Source organism: Trichosurus vulpecula, chromosome 5 (assembly GCF_011100635.1).
Source record: "Trichosurus vulpecula isolate mTriVul1 chromosome 5, mTriVul1.pri, whole genome shotgun sequence".
In the NCBI taxonomy this organism is placed as follows: domain Eukaryota; kingdom Metazoa; phylum Chordata; class Mammalia; order Diprotodontia; family Phalangeridae; genus Trichosurus; species Trichosurus vulpecula.
The window spans coordinates 74123869-74136303 of record NC_050577.1 but is presented as its reverse complement, the minus strand read 5'-3'; the positions used below and the strand labels follow the sequence as shown (position 1 = coordinate 74136303).

At 41.0% G+C, this 12435-nt stretch overlaps 1 protein-coding gene across 2 annotated transcripts in view; it reads left to right on the top strand.

The window, feature by feature from the left end:
• Positions 1–3252: 3252 nt before the first annotated feature.
• Positions 3253–12435, top strand: part of CUL2 (cullin 2) — a 120898-nt gene continuing 111715 nt past the window's right edge. Inside the window, exon 1 of one of the 2 annotated variants that reach the window (XM_036760021.1) lies at positions 3253–3486. The gene's annotated coding sequence lies outside the window, so the exon portion shown is untranslated. The other variant, XM_036760022.1, reaches the window with a different exon arrangement.

Sequence of the window (12435 nt, the reverse complement as noted above, 5' to 3'; positions counted from 1 at the left end):
CTAAAACTACAGTCAGGTTCAGCTCTCCTCCAACCAGAAGGCTTCCAGTCTTCAGCTGTCTGCAAAGCAGGTTCTAATACTAACTGTATACCTCAATATAAATTAACTCTAATAGCTTCTAAAAAGAGTACAGCAAGGTATAGCAAGTACAGTTACAAAGCATTCTTTCACCCCAACTCCCAAACCTGGGGACATACTTTCCCCTTGCATGTTCTCCCCTGGAGAGAGTGAGCTCAAAATCACAAGGGGAGTGAGCCCCAATAATAGTAATGATAACTGACACTTACATAGTACTTACTTTGTGCCAGGCCCTGTGCAGAGTGCTTTACAATTATTGTCTCGCTTGATCCTCACAACAATCCTGCAAGGCTGGAGATATTATTACCCTCCTTTTACAGATCAAGAAACTGAGGCAGGCAGAAATTGACTGACTTGCCCAGGGTCACACAGCTAATACACAGATTTGAACTTGGATCTTGCTGATTTCAGGCCCAGTGCTCTATCCACTGTACCATCTACCTGCCAAAATAAGTGTAGAGAACATGTAGAGTCCTTCCCATCTCCACAAGTCATTACTACTCTGGCAGGTTCTGCTATCGACTCTGGTTGCCAGTGAGACCCCTCTAATTGTTCTGATGGACATCTCCAATTCATAGATCATTGGGGGATTCTCATCTCAGGAGATTCCTTCGTCAAAAGATCGGGAAAGAAACAAAAGTCTTATTGTTCTGGGAGGGGTAATAGCTAGTTGTCTCTTGCTTGGTCATCCCCACTACTAGTCAGCTCAAAGAAATCCTCCTTACTTAAAAGCCATCAGGGAAGAGAGAGAAAGATCTGCTGAAGGCTCAGTTCTGACTCATACTCTCCTGAGTCATCCATCCCTCTGGTTTTTCAGCCAACGAGAAGACTCTTAAGTCACCATATAGGACTTGCCACCCATGTCTGGAAGCTAGTTCCTGTAAATTCCATATGTTAGACTGGAATCGGGCAAGAAATATCTATGCATGTTCTATATAACACACCAGGAAGGGAAAATCCAAACTATGATTTAAGAAACGGTCCTTATTGGCCAGTCCTCCAATTACATAATGCAAATGACTTCGTAATATGTACATACATACATATATGTATATATAAATATATATATATATATAATATATATATTAAAGCTAGGTCTACTATATTTTTGACCTGTGGTCTGTAAAGCAAATTTGGCATTTAAAATTAGATTTAAAAAAGTATTTGTGCCAGAAATGCTCCCCTCTAATCCAGCTCAGCCCCTGACTCTCCTGACTACTTTTCCACCTCCTTCCCAGTGACCTTCACATGTTAGAGGCCCATATCCCTGTGGCCTCTTCCTCTTATGGGTTCTCTGGGGACCCTCCATTTGAAGGAGTGCCTACCCTAGCCATGGGTTGTCTTCCCCCATTAAAGTGTAAGATCATTGAAGGAAGAGACCTCTTTTTTTTTTTTTGCTTGTATTTGTATCCCCAGGGTTTAGCACAGTTCCTGGTACAGGGTAAACATTAATACATGCTTTATCTAGATAAGATAAATTTGGATGAGAAAACTTTACCCTGTTTTTACAAGTTTTAAGTTTTTACAAATTGAGGTGCACTACAGATTCAGAGCATTTGGGATACACCTGGCCCTGTGAATTAGGACTGCAAGGTAATGCTGGAGATGCCTGATTGTGGAAAAGAAGTGGAAAGCCAAGACTAAGAGTCATGATGGGGTCAGAGTCTCCTCCTTTCTCTACCAAGGGAGGAGAGGAATTTATATGGTTTGGGGTTCTCTAAGGGTTAGCAAAGAAGGGATTATAGGATTTAGATGGAGAAGGGGCCCTGGAGAGCTCCAAGTCCAATCCCCTTATTTTACAGATGAAAAAACATGGAGCCTGAGAGCTGAGTGACTAGCCCAGATTCCCTCATTTCTTTGCTTAAGAGAAATTGTATTTTAAGGGCTAAATGAAGAAGCTACGTTACAGCATGCATGCCAATTATATTGGGGACAGGGGAAAACTAGTATCTTATGGCTATGGGCATCAAGCTCTATCTGTATGCAGATTTATATTTGGGAAAGAGCTTGTTGTCATGATTCTATCATTACGTATACATGAACGCATGTAAGGATGTTTAAGTGAGATACTCATTAGTATGAAAATTCATATAAAGTTTTTGAAGATTCCTTTTTAAATTACTTTAAAAACTTAAATTAAGAAATAGTTGTTCACTAGGAAGCATAGAAACTCTGAGAAGGTAGAACAACGATGAGAAGTACTGATGAAAAGAGGGCTGGACTTGAAGGCAAGAGTACCTGTGTTTCAAAACTGTACCCATTTTCCCAAGTCACTTTCCCTGCTCTGGGCCTCAGTTTTTCATCTGTAAAAAGGGAGGCTTGGGGGCAGCTAGGTGGCGCAGTGAGTAGAGCACCGGCCCTGGAGTCGGGAGGACCTGGGTTCAAATTTGACCCCAGACACTTGACACATGTACTAGCTGTGTGACCTTGGGCAAGTCACTTAACCCCAATTGCCCTGCCCCTCCCCCAAATAGGGGGGCTTGGATTAGATGATTTCTAAGAAACCATCCTTCCAGATCTGATCCAAGATTCCACAACTGATTTTAAAAATAAAGGTGGCCATGCCTTTTGAAAATGTACTCTTTGATGTCTTCCTCGTTAAGATAGCATTTGGAAAGCGCTTAGCCCAGAGGCTGGCAGACAGAAGGCGCTTAATAAATGCTTATTCCTTCCCCTTACACGGTGGGTACCAAATCACGCCAAGTTCTGCGAACTGCGTTTGCGCCCGTTCTGGGTCAGTGAGAATGGGGTGAACACGCTGCAGGTGTTTCTGGAGGTGAGAGAAGGGTCTTGCGAGTTTGTGAGTTTCAGTGTGTGGGGGGGCACGGTGGAGGAGGTGGAAGGTTCCCCCCCACCCCAGTGTGGGATCGCTGACTTGGGGTGCTACCTGGGGGTCGCTAACTTCCGGAACCCTAAAGTCCTGAGTCATGGGCGTGTGGAATGCGTGGGTGACCCTGGGGCTGGGGCATGGGAGGAGGGCGGCGGGAGACCACCACCCCTCCCCCCGCCACCTTTCCGGTCCAGACACGCGCCGCCCAGGCCTTCTACGGATTCCTTGCTCCCTCCGGCTCCCTCGATCGGGTAGAGCCGGCTCCAGTCTCTGTTTCTATTTATTTATTTATTTATTTCAGGTGGCTTTTGCAATCGCACTAAGTTGCACCCTCCTCGCTCGCCGTACCTCGGATTCTACCATTACCCAGAGAGCTGGGAGGGAGGTCGGAGTTGGGAGAGACGACGGGGGCGGGGGGGTAAGAGAGGAGGAGGAGGACGAGGACAGCGACCAGCCGACCCAGCCCGCGGCGGGTCCTCCCCTTCTCCCTTCCCCCTTCCCCTCCCCCTCTCCGCGCCGGGGGCATCCTCGGACGGCGGAGACCCGCATCTAGTCCCTGTGCCCGCGCGGGAGGCCTGGTGAGTGGCGGGCGCGCGGGGGTGTCTCGGCGCCGGCGGGCCCGTGGCCACCTGCCCCCTCTTCTGGCGCCGGATACCCCTTGCCCGGGGCGGGGGGGAGGACTCCCCACCCCCTGGCTCGCGGGCTTGGGGCCGCCGGGGCAGCGCAGTCTTGGCAGCGCCGTGAGGAGGGGGCCGAGCTGACAGCCCTGGCCCGGCCTTCCCTGCTCCCCGCCCCTCGCTGGGCCTTTCCAGACAGGTAACCCCGCCGAGGGCTTGGCCCCTCCGGCGCAGTCGAGCCGGCCTTCCCGGGCGGCAGCGACGGGGTTCGGGGAGGGGGCCCTGGAAACCGCCCAGGCCCCAGGCCTCCCCGGGCCGGCGGCCTTGGCCGCCCCTTCCTTGGCCCCATTTCCTCCGGAGGGAGGGAGGGAGGGGGAGGAAGAAGGAGGGAGTGTGGGGTATAAATATAACGCGCATCTGTGTGCATGTGTGCAGGCGTGTAACATACACATGTGTGTATGGGGGGGTGCCCTGAGGTCATGCTCTTAATGAACCCCACGGCAGGAAACGTTTTCACTTTGTTCTCTCGAGCGCCCCGAGAAGATGGGGCGCTCCCCATCCTGCTCAACATCCAGGGTCCAAGGAAATGCACTGCACCTAGGGGCTGCACCCCATCTCCTTCCCCAAACACACAGCAGAGGTGCCCACAAGATGTCTTATCTGTGCATGCCTCACTCAAACTCGCCTCAGTTTGAGGGCCCACAAAGTGGGCTTTGCTGGGTTAGGCTTCTGCCCTCCGGAAATTTGCATTGTCCGGAGGCTGCATTAAATTACTACTGCCCCTTCCTTGCAGATTTAGGATTCATGTATGCCTCTGACATAACCCAAAACACAGAGTCAAATTAAGTCGATTAGTATTCATTAAGAGCCTATTACGTACCAGGCACTGTGCTAAGTGGTGGGGATACCAAGAAAGGCAAACACAGTTTCTGCTGTAAGGAAATTCACAATCTAATCGGGGCCGACAACTGTGTACAGACCAGATAGAACTATGCACTAACATTGAGGAGGACCAGGAAAAGGCGTCCTATAGAAAGTGAGATTTTAGTTGAGACCAAGATGAGGACGAATAGAATTCTAGGCATGATGGACAGTTCTTGAAAAAGCACTGAGTCTGGAGATGGGGTGTCTTATTTGAGGAACAGCCAGGAGGCCAGAGTCCATGTATTGCAGAGTAACTGGAGGGGAGAAATCAATTTGTTATTGTACAAGCACAGCATTGACTATATGCTGGACATTGGAAGATATGTCTTACTTGATTTATTGGAACTTAGATTTTGTATTTCTTAAATAGAATCTACTTTGTGAGAAAGGCCTTTTTTTGTTGTTGTTGTTAGGTCTATGTGTCACCATTACCTAGGACAGTACTTGCAGCACACAGTAGGAGTTTCATAAATTGTTTGCTGAATTGTGTTGAATTAGATGTCAAATTATAATAATGTCCAAATTTTGAAAGGTTATGCCTTTTACTCCAATTGGAATAAATTGTGTAGTATAAGCAAAATGTCATGAATAGACTGTATCCCTAAGATGGTCACAGTTCTGTGAGGAATATATATTTACAGATGGTCAGTAGAAGCTTGTGAAAGAACATTTCTACAGCATGCACACAGTATTTAAAAAAAATTCTCTTATTTGTATTTCCACAAGTATGACATAGTCAAACATGTCTCTGGTCCTGCTGATACTTTTAAAATTGACTACCAGGCATCCATATACCATTTGTTTCCAGTCACCAACACATCAGTGAGTGTGACTCTTCTATATCATCATTTCCATCAATATCTTTTACTTGATGCCTACATGACTACTTAAAAAGCTGTTATATATGTTATATATATATATGCTTTTATATGTGTCATATATATATATGAACCGTATACACACACACACATATATTTTATCCAGTTGTTAACAATGTTCAACCCCTTTTTTTCCTAGCCTCTATTTTTTTAACAAGTGAGTATACTCTCTAGACTGATTAGATGGAAGGTCAAATGGACAAAATAACTTTAAACTATATGCTTTTGGTTCAAGGTTAAAGTATTTTCATAGGTTAAAAAAAAGCGGATTTTGAAATATCTGTACCAAGGTTGATAAATAGCTTAAATGATTTTAAAGAAATTATCTATTTTCTTTAATAGGTTGTTTGGAAGACATTTTTATTTATTTTTATTTTAGATAAGGATTTAATTTGGCATTATTGGCCTCAAGATTGGCCCTCTGAATCTTACAATAGGCATACTTGTGGCTATTGTTAACTCTTGAAAGAAGCAGCAGATATCTGAAATATTGTCAGTAAATTATCACTGTTGTTAACCAACAGTTAGTACCATTTGAAATGAATGGTTGATAACCTCTTTAACCGCAATTAATAATACACATTTCTGTTTAGAATTCTCTAGCCATATTAAAGAAAAAAATTTGTGCTTTAACTTAAATGCATAGGTTGTCTTTTAGGGTCAGTTTAGTGCTTGAGGTATTTCAGAGCTTATTGATTCCTGCTTTTATTACTACTTTAAACTTTGTTTTGAATGGGAAATGATCTATTGGCGAATGTTGGACATCATAGATCCCCTTATTAAGTTATAACACGCTGACATGGAGATTGTAATTATCAACATCTGAAACTTTTTGGGATGATCGTAATTAAACCTTTGATTATATAACTTGAAGGAGATATTTCTTAAAGTTGCTCTGAAATAGTTTTTGAAGACTTCCTTATACAGGGAAAACAGTCCTGAATGTAGGAAATAAAGCTGAGAATTAAAAATTATTATTTGTCGTATCTGCTATTGTCGATGGCGTTTTTAGTAGTTGCTTGATGGTTGCAATTTTCTTTTGACTATATTAGGTTATAGGTTTTTTAGATCACAACTCTTAGGGTTGTCATTTATTTATTTGTGATTTAGTTCAACTACTTGGTTTTTCATCTTTTTAGCTGTTAATTTTTCATGCTCATATTGACTGACTATTCTATACAACTTGTATCCTCTTTACAGAAATACTGATCTTTAATGGAAAATGAGTACTTTTTGATCTGTTTATTGCATCTTTGCCTACAATGGTTGGAGACCCACAATATTCAGTAAGCTTAGAGTAGGCTTAAAGGAATGGATAATGTTCTGTCTGTCTTATTCTTCTTACTATTCATGTCATATATTTTAATATAAAAGATAATGAGTTTCAGTGTGGTACAGTAGAAAGTGCAGCTGATTTGGAATCAGAGGATCTAGGTTCAAATCCTACCTCTTTTTTTGTCCTCAGTTACCTCATCTGCAAAATGAAAGGGTTAGGCTAGATCAGGGGTTCTCAAACTTTTTGTTTTAAAGACTAATTTTAAAAATTATTAAGGACTGCCCCCAAAGACTTTTGTTTGCATGGGTTATGTCTTGATAGTTACCATATTAGAAATTAAAGCATCTTAATATTACTATGAAAACGGTTTTGACCTCATGGACCCTCCTGAAAGGGCTCCTAGACCATACAGCCGCAGGTCTAGATCAGTTGTTCTTAACCTTTTTTGTGTCATATGGTTTTGTGTCAAACTACCCTTTGGTAGTTGGGTGAAGCCTATGGACCTCTTCTCACAATAATACTTTTAATTTCATAAAATAAAACGCACAAGATTATAAAGGAAATCAGTTATATTGAAATACAGTTATCAAAATATTGAAAAACAAAGTTCAAGGACACAACATTAATAACACCTAGGTTAGATTGCCTTTGAGGTCTCTTCTAGCTTTAAATTTATGATTCTTTCTTACTGATATTATTCAGTTGTAACATTACCGCTTGATCTTTATTGTTTATCGCATAATCTTATCACAGTGAACAACAACAGAAATGTTCTCATTAATTGTAAGTGGAGTTTTTATTCTACTTCTTCCTTAGATCTCAGTTCACTGAAGCAGAAGTAAAGCATTTACATTTCCAATAGCATTCTCATTTTAGAGAAAGTTATAGAAATGTTGAATTGAGCAGCTGAAAAGGGGGAAATCATTTTTGTAAATAGATGTATTAGCTAAACATTAGCATTTAAAAAAAAAAAACAAAACAAAAAACTAGTTCCCCCAAATTTCTTTGTTTCATTTTGCCAGAATATGCTTCTGAACTTTGGAGCAAGGAAAACTTGGGTTCAAGACCCATTTCTGACACATACTGGCCGTTTGATTGTGGGCAACTCACTTAAATTCTCAAGACTATAGGCAACTTTGTAAGGCTATACTTTAAATTGCAGAAAAAGTGCAGAAAAAGTAGAGGGAGTTTCATCATTCATGTCTTCCCTATTTTAGTGAAATTCCAGGTCCAGTCTCTATCCCTAAGAAATGACCATAAGAATTCAGAGAAATTTGGAAAGATTTCTGTGAATTAGTTCAGAACAAAATAGGCAAAAAGAAGACTGCGATTAAATGATTACCACAATAATATAAGGGAAAACAAAGCTAAAAAAACTTCAAAACCAACTAATTCAGAGATGAATCCTGACTTTGAAAAGGCCATTCCTCCAGTTTCTCAACAGAATGGAGAGTTGACTAGAAGTGTGGAATAAGGTAAAGATTAATGGTCAAAGCCTTGATTTGTTTTGCTAGACTTTATTCGTTATAGGAGAGGGCTCTATTTGGGAGGGAGAAGAAAGTGGGATATGATAACAATTCAAGAAATGGAAAAAGAAAAAATAATACGTTCATGCCAAAATGACACATGACATTTTCTGTTTTGGTTAGTATTACATTTAAAAAACATTTCTAGAAAAAAACTTTGCACAGAAATTTTAATAACATTTATAGAAAATAGGTTGTTTCCCCTTATTAGAGTATAAACCCCTTGAGGTCAGGGATTATCTTTCCTTTTGTATTTATATCTACAAGGATTGGCACATAACAAGTGTTTAATAAATGCTTTTTTTTTTTCTTTCATTCATTCCCTGGGACCTAAATTATAAGCATTTAAGGAGGCGTCTTTTACCTGAACTATTAATGGAATGTTTTATGTTGTTCATATACATTGTTATCTTGTATACTAAAAAACCTCATTGGATCTGTGATTTTGTATATATGGGTATCTGGGGACAAATACCAACCCATCCATCTATACCTTCTCATCCTATATGTTTCTTATCTGTATTCTCACATATATCTTCTAAATTATTTAGCCAGTGTACTAGAGGCCTTCCTTTATACATTTTAGCTTTTTTTTTTTTTGCCACTAGTGTAGAAACAAAGGTTTTCTATAAGCAGACCACATCTTTCCAGCAAATTACACTGCTGTCTTTATTTATAGAAGAAAGCATTGTACGGGTGGGTATAAGCCTGAGACCTCCCTGGACTGTTACTACACTTTGTAAGTAAGTGATAAGATACCCTGGCATGGTGAAATCATTTAACAGGTGAGAACTATGTTGATTGTTCACTAGATATGGGCACGCTGAGGTGCTGAAAGTTTATTGAGCTTAAATAAGAGATTTGATCTTGTCCTTCAGGACCTTTATAAAACCATTGGGCTAACTGGAATCAGAAAGTTCAAATCAGGTCTCAGATAATTACTAGTTGTGTGACCTTGGGCAAGTCGCTTAACCCTGTTTGCCTCAGTTTCCTCATCTGTAAAATGAGGCAAACAAGGAAATGGCAAACCACTCTATTATCTTTGCCAAGAAAACCTCAAATGGGGTCCCAAAGAGTTGCACAGGACTGAAACCACTCAATAGCAACAAAAGCTAGTTAAAATCAGAGTAATTGATTTAACTAATCTTTGTAGGAAGCTTTTTGAGCTATAGATTTAGAAAGACAAGCCCCAAACCCCGAGGGGTAACACTTGAGCCTTGAAGGGATGTGCTAGCCACCATACTCTGGGGATGCAGTTCTTCTTTGTGAGTTGGGATGGCAACTCTAGAGCTCTTCATTGGGCCCAGCTTCTCACAAACTGCTGTCACTGGTCTCCTGGTGGCTACCTCTTTCGAACTTTGAAGCTCACAAAGTCACAGCCTGATCCGTTACGAATCCAGTACTCCTTCACTTATGACAGGAAATAATAGACACTAATTACATAAGCAACAGCAGGGCCACATCCTTATGACTTCATTTTGATTTGGGTGAGGAGAATAGGATCCTGGTGCTCTCTCTATCTGGAAGCTTTACCTCCGTACTTGAACATAGCCTAGCAGAAAACTGATCACAGTTCATGGGGTCTTGTATGTATGCTTAATTCCAGCTCAGAAGCCAACTGAAAAGCCTTTCATTGTATGGCAGGTTGACCCCTAACAGTCATGAGCCCCTGCTCTGAATTCCACATGAGAGATTACATCACACCTAGCACCCTATGCATGCTTGTAAAAGCTGGGCTTTTGCTGGCCATTTTCCTGTTACCTACAGGTTAGACTGGAGGCAAACAGACTAGGGGATTTGTCATGAGAACTTAGTAAGAACTTGGACTAACGATAAAAATGAATAGGGGCTGGGCAAAGTCCTTCATTTCCCACTAGCTGTTCTGCTTGGTTTCCACTTCTGGAAAATTGTACTTTCCCTCAGGATAAGCTTATTAACCAGAAATCTCATCATCATGGAGATTGCTTCGGTTTTGATGTTCAACACCTCAGTACCTCTGTTGCCTCTCACCTCTGATTGGAGGACGAAGCAAAATATTCTTTTCAAATACCCCTTTTTGTGGGCTCAGAATTAGCTTTTCATTTCTCACCTGCTTCTCTGCTTGGTTTTGATTCCATAAACTTATTGCTCTGGGGCTGGATATCCTCTGGCTGCCCTTTCCCTTTCCTTGTTTTTCTGCTCTTTGTGTATTGACTTTCCCCATTAGATTGTAAACTCCTTGAGGGCAAGGACTATATTCTTTTTTAAAAAAAAAATTGTATCCCTGGGGTTTAAGTACTGTGCCTGGCCCAGTGTAGCACTTAATGTTTATTGACTAAGAATATAAAGGCATTTACTAAGTGCTTGTGATACTGGGAGACCACTCTTAGGGGACTAGTGGCGTAAAAGGGGGTTTTGTCCAGGAAGTCACAAGGGTGTTCTGTGACTCAATAGAGCAATAAACGTTGACATGCCCTTTTCAGAAGTAGTTGTGTTCATTTGACTATATAGTTTGCAGTGCAAGAAGTGAAAAGGTGAGTTGGGTGTACCCAAATACCTTGGAAATCTCTTCAACTCTTAAATCTATAAAAGAGCATGATCTGGTTTGGGGACAGCTACAGATAGTGTGAGATCTCACCAATCCTATTAATTGGTGGACTTTCAAAGTTCTAGGGGTAGGGGCTCTCAACTTGAGATCTGTGAACTTGTTTAAAAAAATTTTTTTTCAAGAACAGTGTTTCAATATAATTGTTTTCCTTTGTAGTCCTATGTATTTTGTATATTTTAAAAACATTCTGAGAAGGGATCCTGTAGACTTCCTGTAGACTTCATCAGATGGCCAAAGTGGTTTGTGACTCAAAAAAGGTTAAGAATCACTGCTCCTAGGGCATAGGTTCCTGGAGTTTTGGTGGGAGAAGCAAGCAGCTCTGATGGCAAGTCAGAAAATGAAGAGAAATGAGCAGTTGTGGGAATGATAGCAAATGATAGCAAAGCTATTAAATCTTTCTATTGAGAAAGGTAAAGTTATATACAAGGTAGCAACATATTTGTATAATGCGTTAAGGTTTTCAAAGCCCAATAAATACATTATCTAATTTCAGATAGCAACTCAGTGAATGAATGAAAAGCAATTGAAAGATGATTACCAGCTTCCAAACCCTGTTCATACTTTCTTATCAATATTAGTGAATGATTAAAAGAGCATCTATTAAGTGTTTACTAGGTACCAAACACTGTGCTACCACTGGGGAATACAAATACAAATAGGTCTTGATTAGTACTAATAATGGACTTCTTGAAGTAGTTTTCATGTATTTGAAATTGCACTGTGTCTTTCCATTGGGCTGCATATTACCTGATTATAACTTCAGAGGGTACAAATGAAAATACATACGACCACTTCATGAGATTTATCATTTATGCTAAGCTTTACTCTATCTTTAAAAGCAAAAACATCTGTCTTCAAGAATCTTATATTCTAATGGCAGAGAAAATACATATAGGGGGATGGTGATACCATTTCATCTGGATGAGTAAGTGAGGCCATGTAGAGATAGATTGACACAGCCTTTCCAGGAGCAATGGAAGAGTTGATTTGGTCATGATTCCAGAACTGGAAGGGTAGGGGGTACTAGTTAAGACAGCTCTTGGGAAGATGGCCAAGGAGTTAGGAGTGAAGTGAAGCTTGGCTGTGGACTGTCTGAAACAGGGATCCAGGTGAAGCTATAGCAGGGGTAGGGAACCTACAGCCTTTAGGCGATATAGGGCCCTCTAGGTTCTCAGGTGTATCCAAACTTCACAGAACAAATCCCCTCAATAAAAGGATTTATTCTGTAAAACCTGAACTCAGTCAAAAGGCTGCACTCAAGGACCTAGAAGGCCATAGTGGCCTTGAGGCCTCAGGTTCCCCACCCCTGCAGGACGGTGGACCTGAGGACAGGAGTTCCAGAGATGAAAGGGTTAAAAAGCTATTATTCACATTTTACAGATAAGTAAGTTTAGAAAACTTAGAAGACTTAATCATGGTTCAGAGAGGTATTAAGTGTTGGAAGCAATATTTGAGCCTAGGACTTCCAAATCTATTACTTTATTCACTATGGTATGTTCTATCATTATTAGATAGCTTTCTTATATTACATATTGAACAGTGCTTGGCACTTAGGGACTTAATAAATGCTGAATTTAAATTGAACTGACTTAAGTCCTAGGGCCTAGATTTTTAAAAAGTGATGAAACAATTCAGGTTTTCCGATTTTTCATTCCCACAGAGAAGTACAGACCAGTAAATTTCAATGAATATTCGATAAACACATGTTTAAAGGATCGT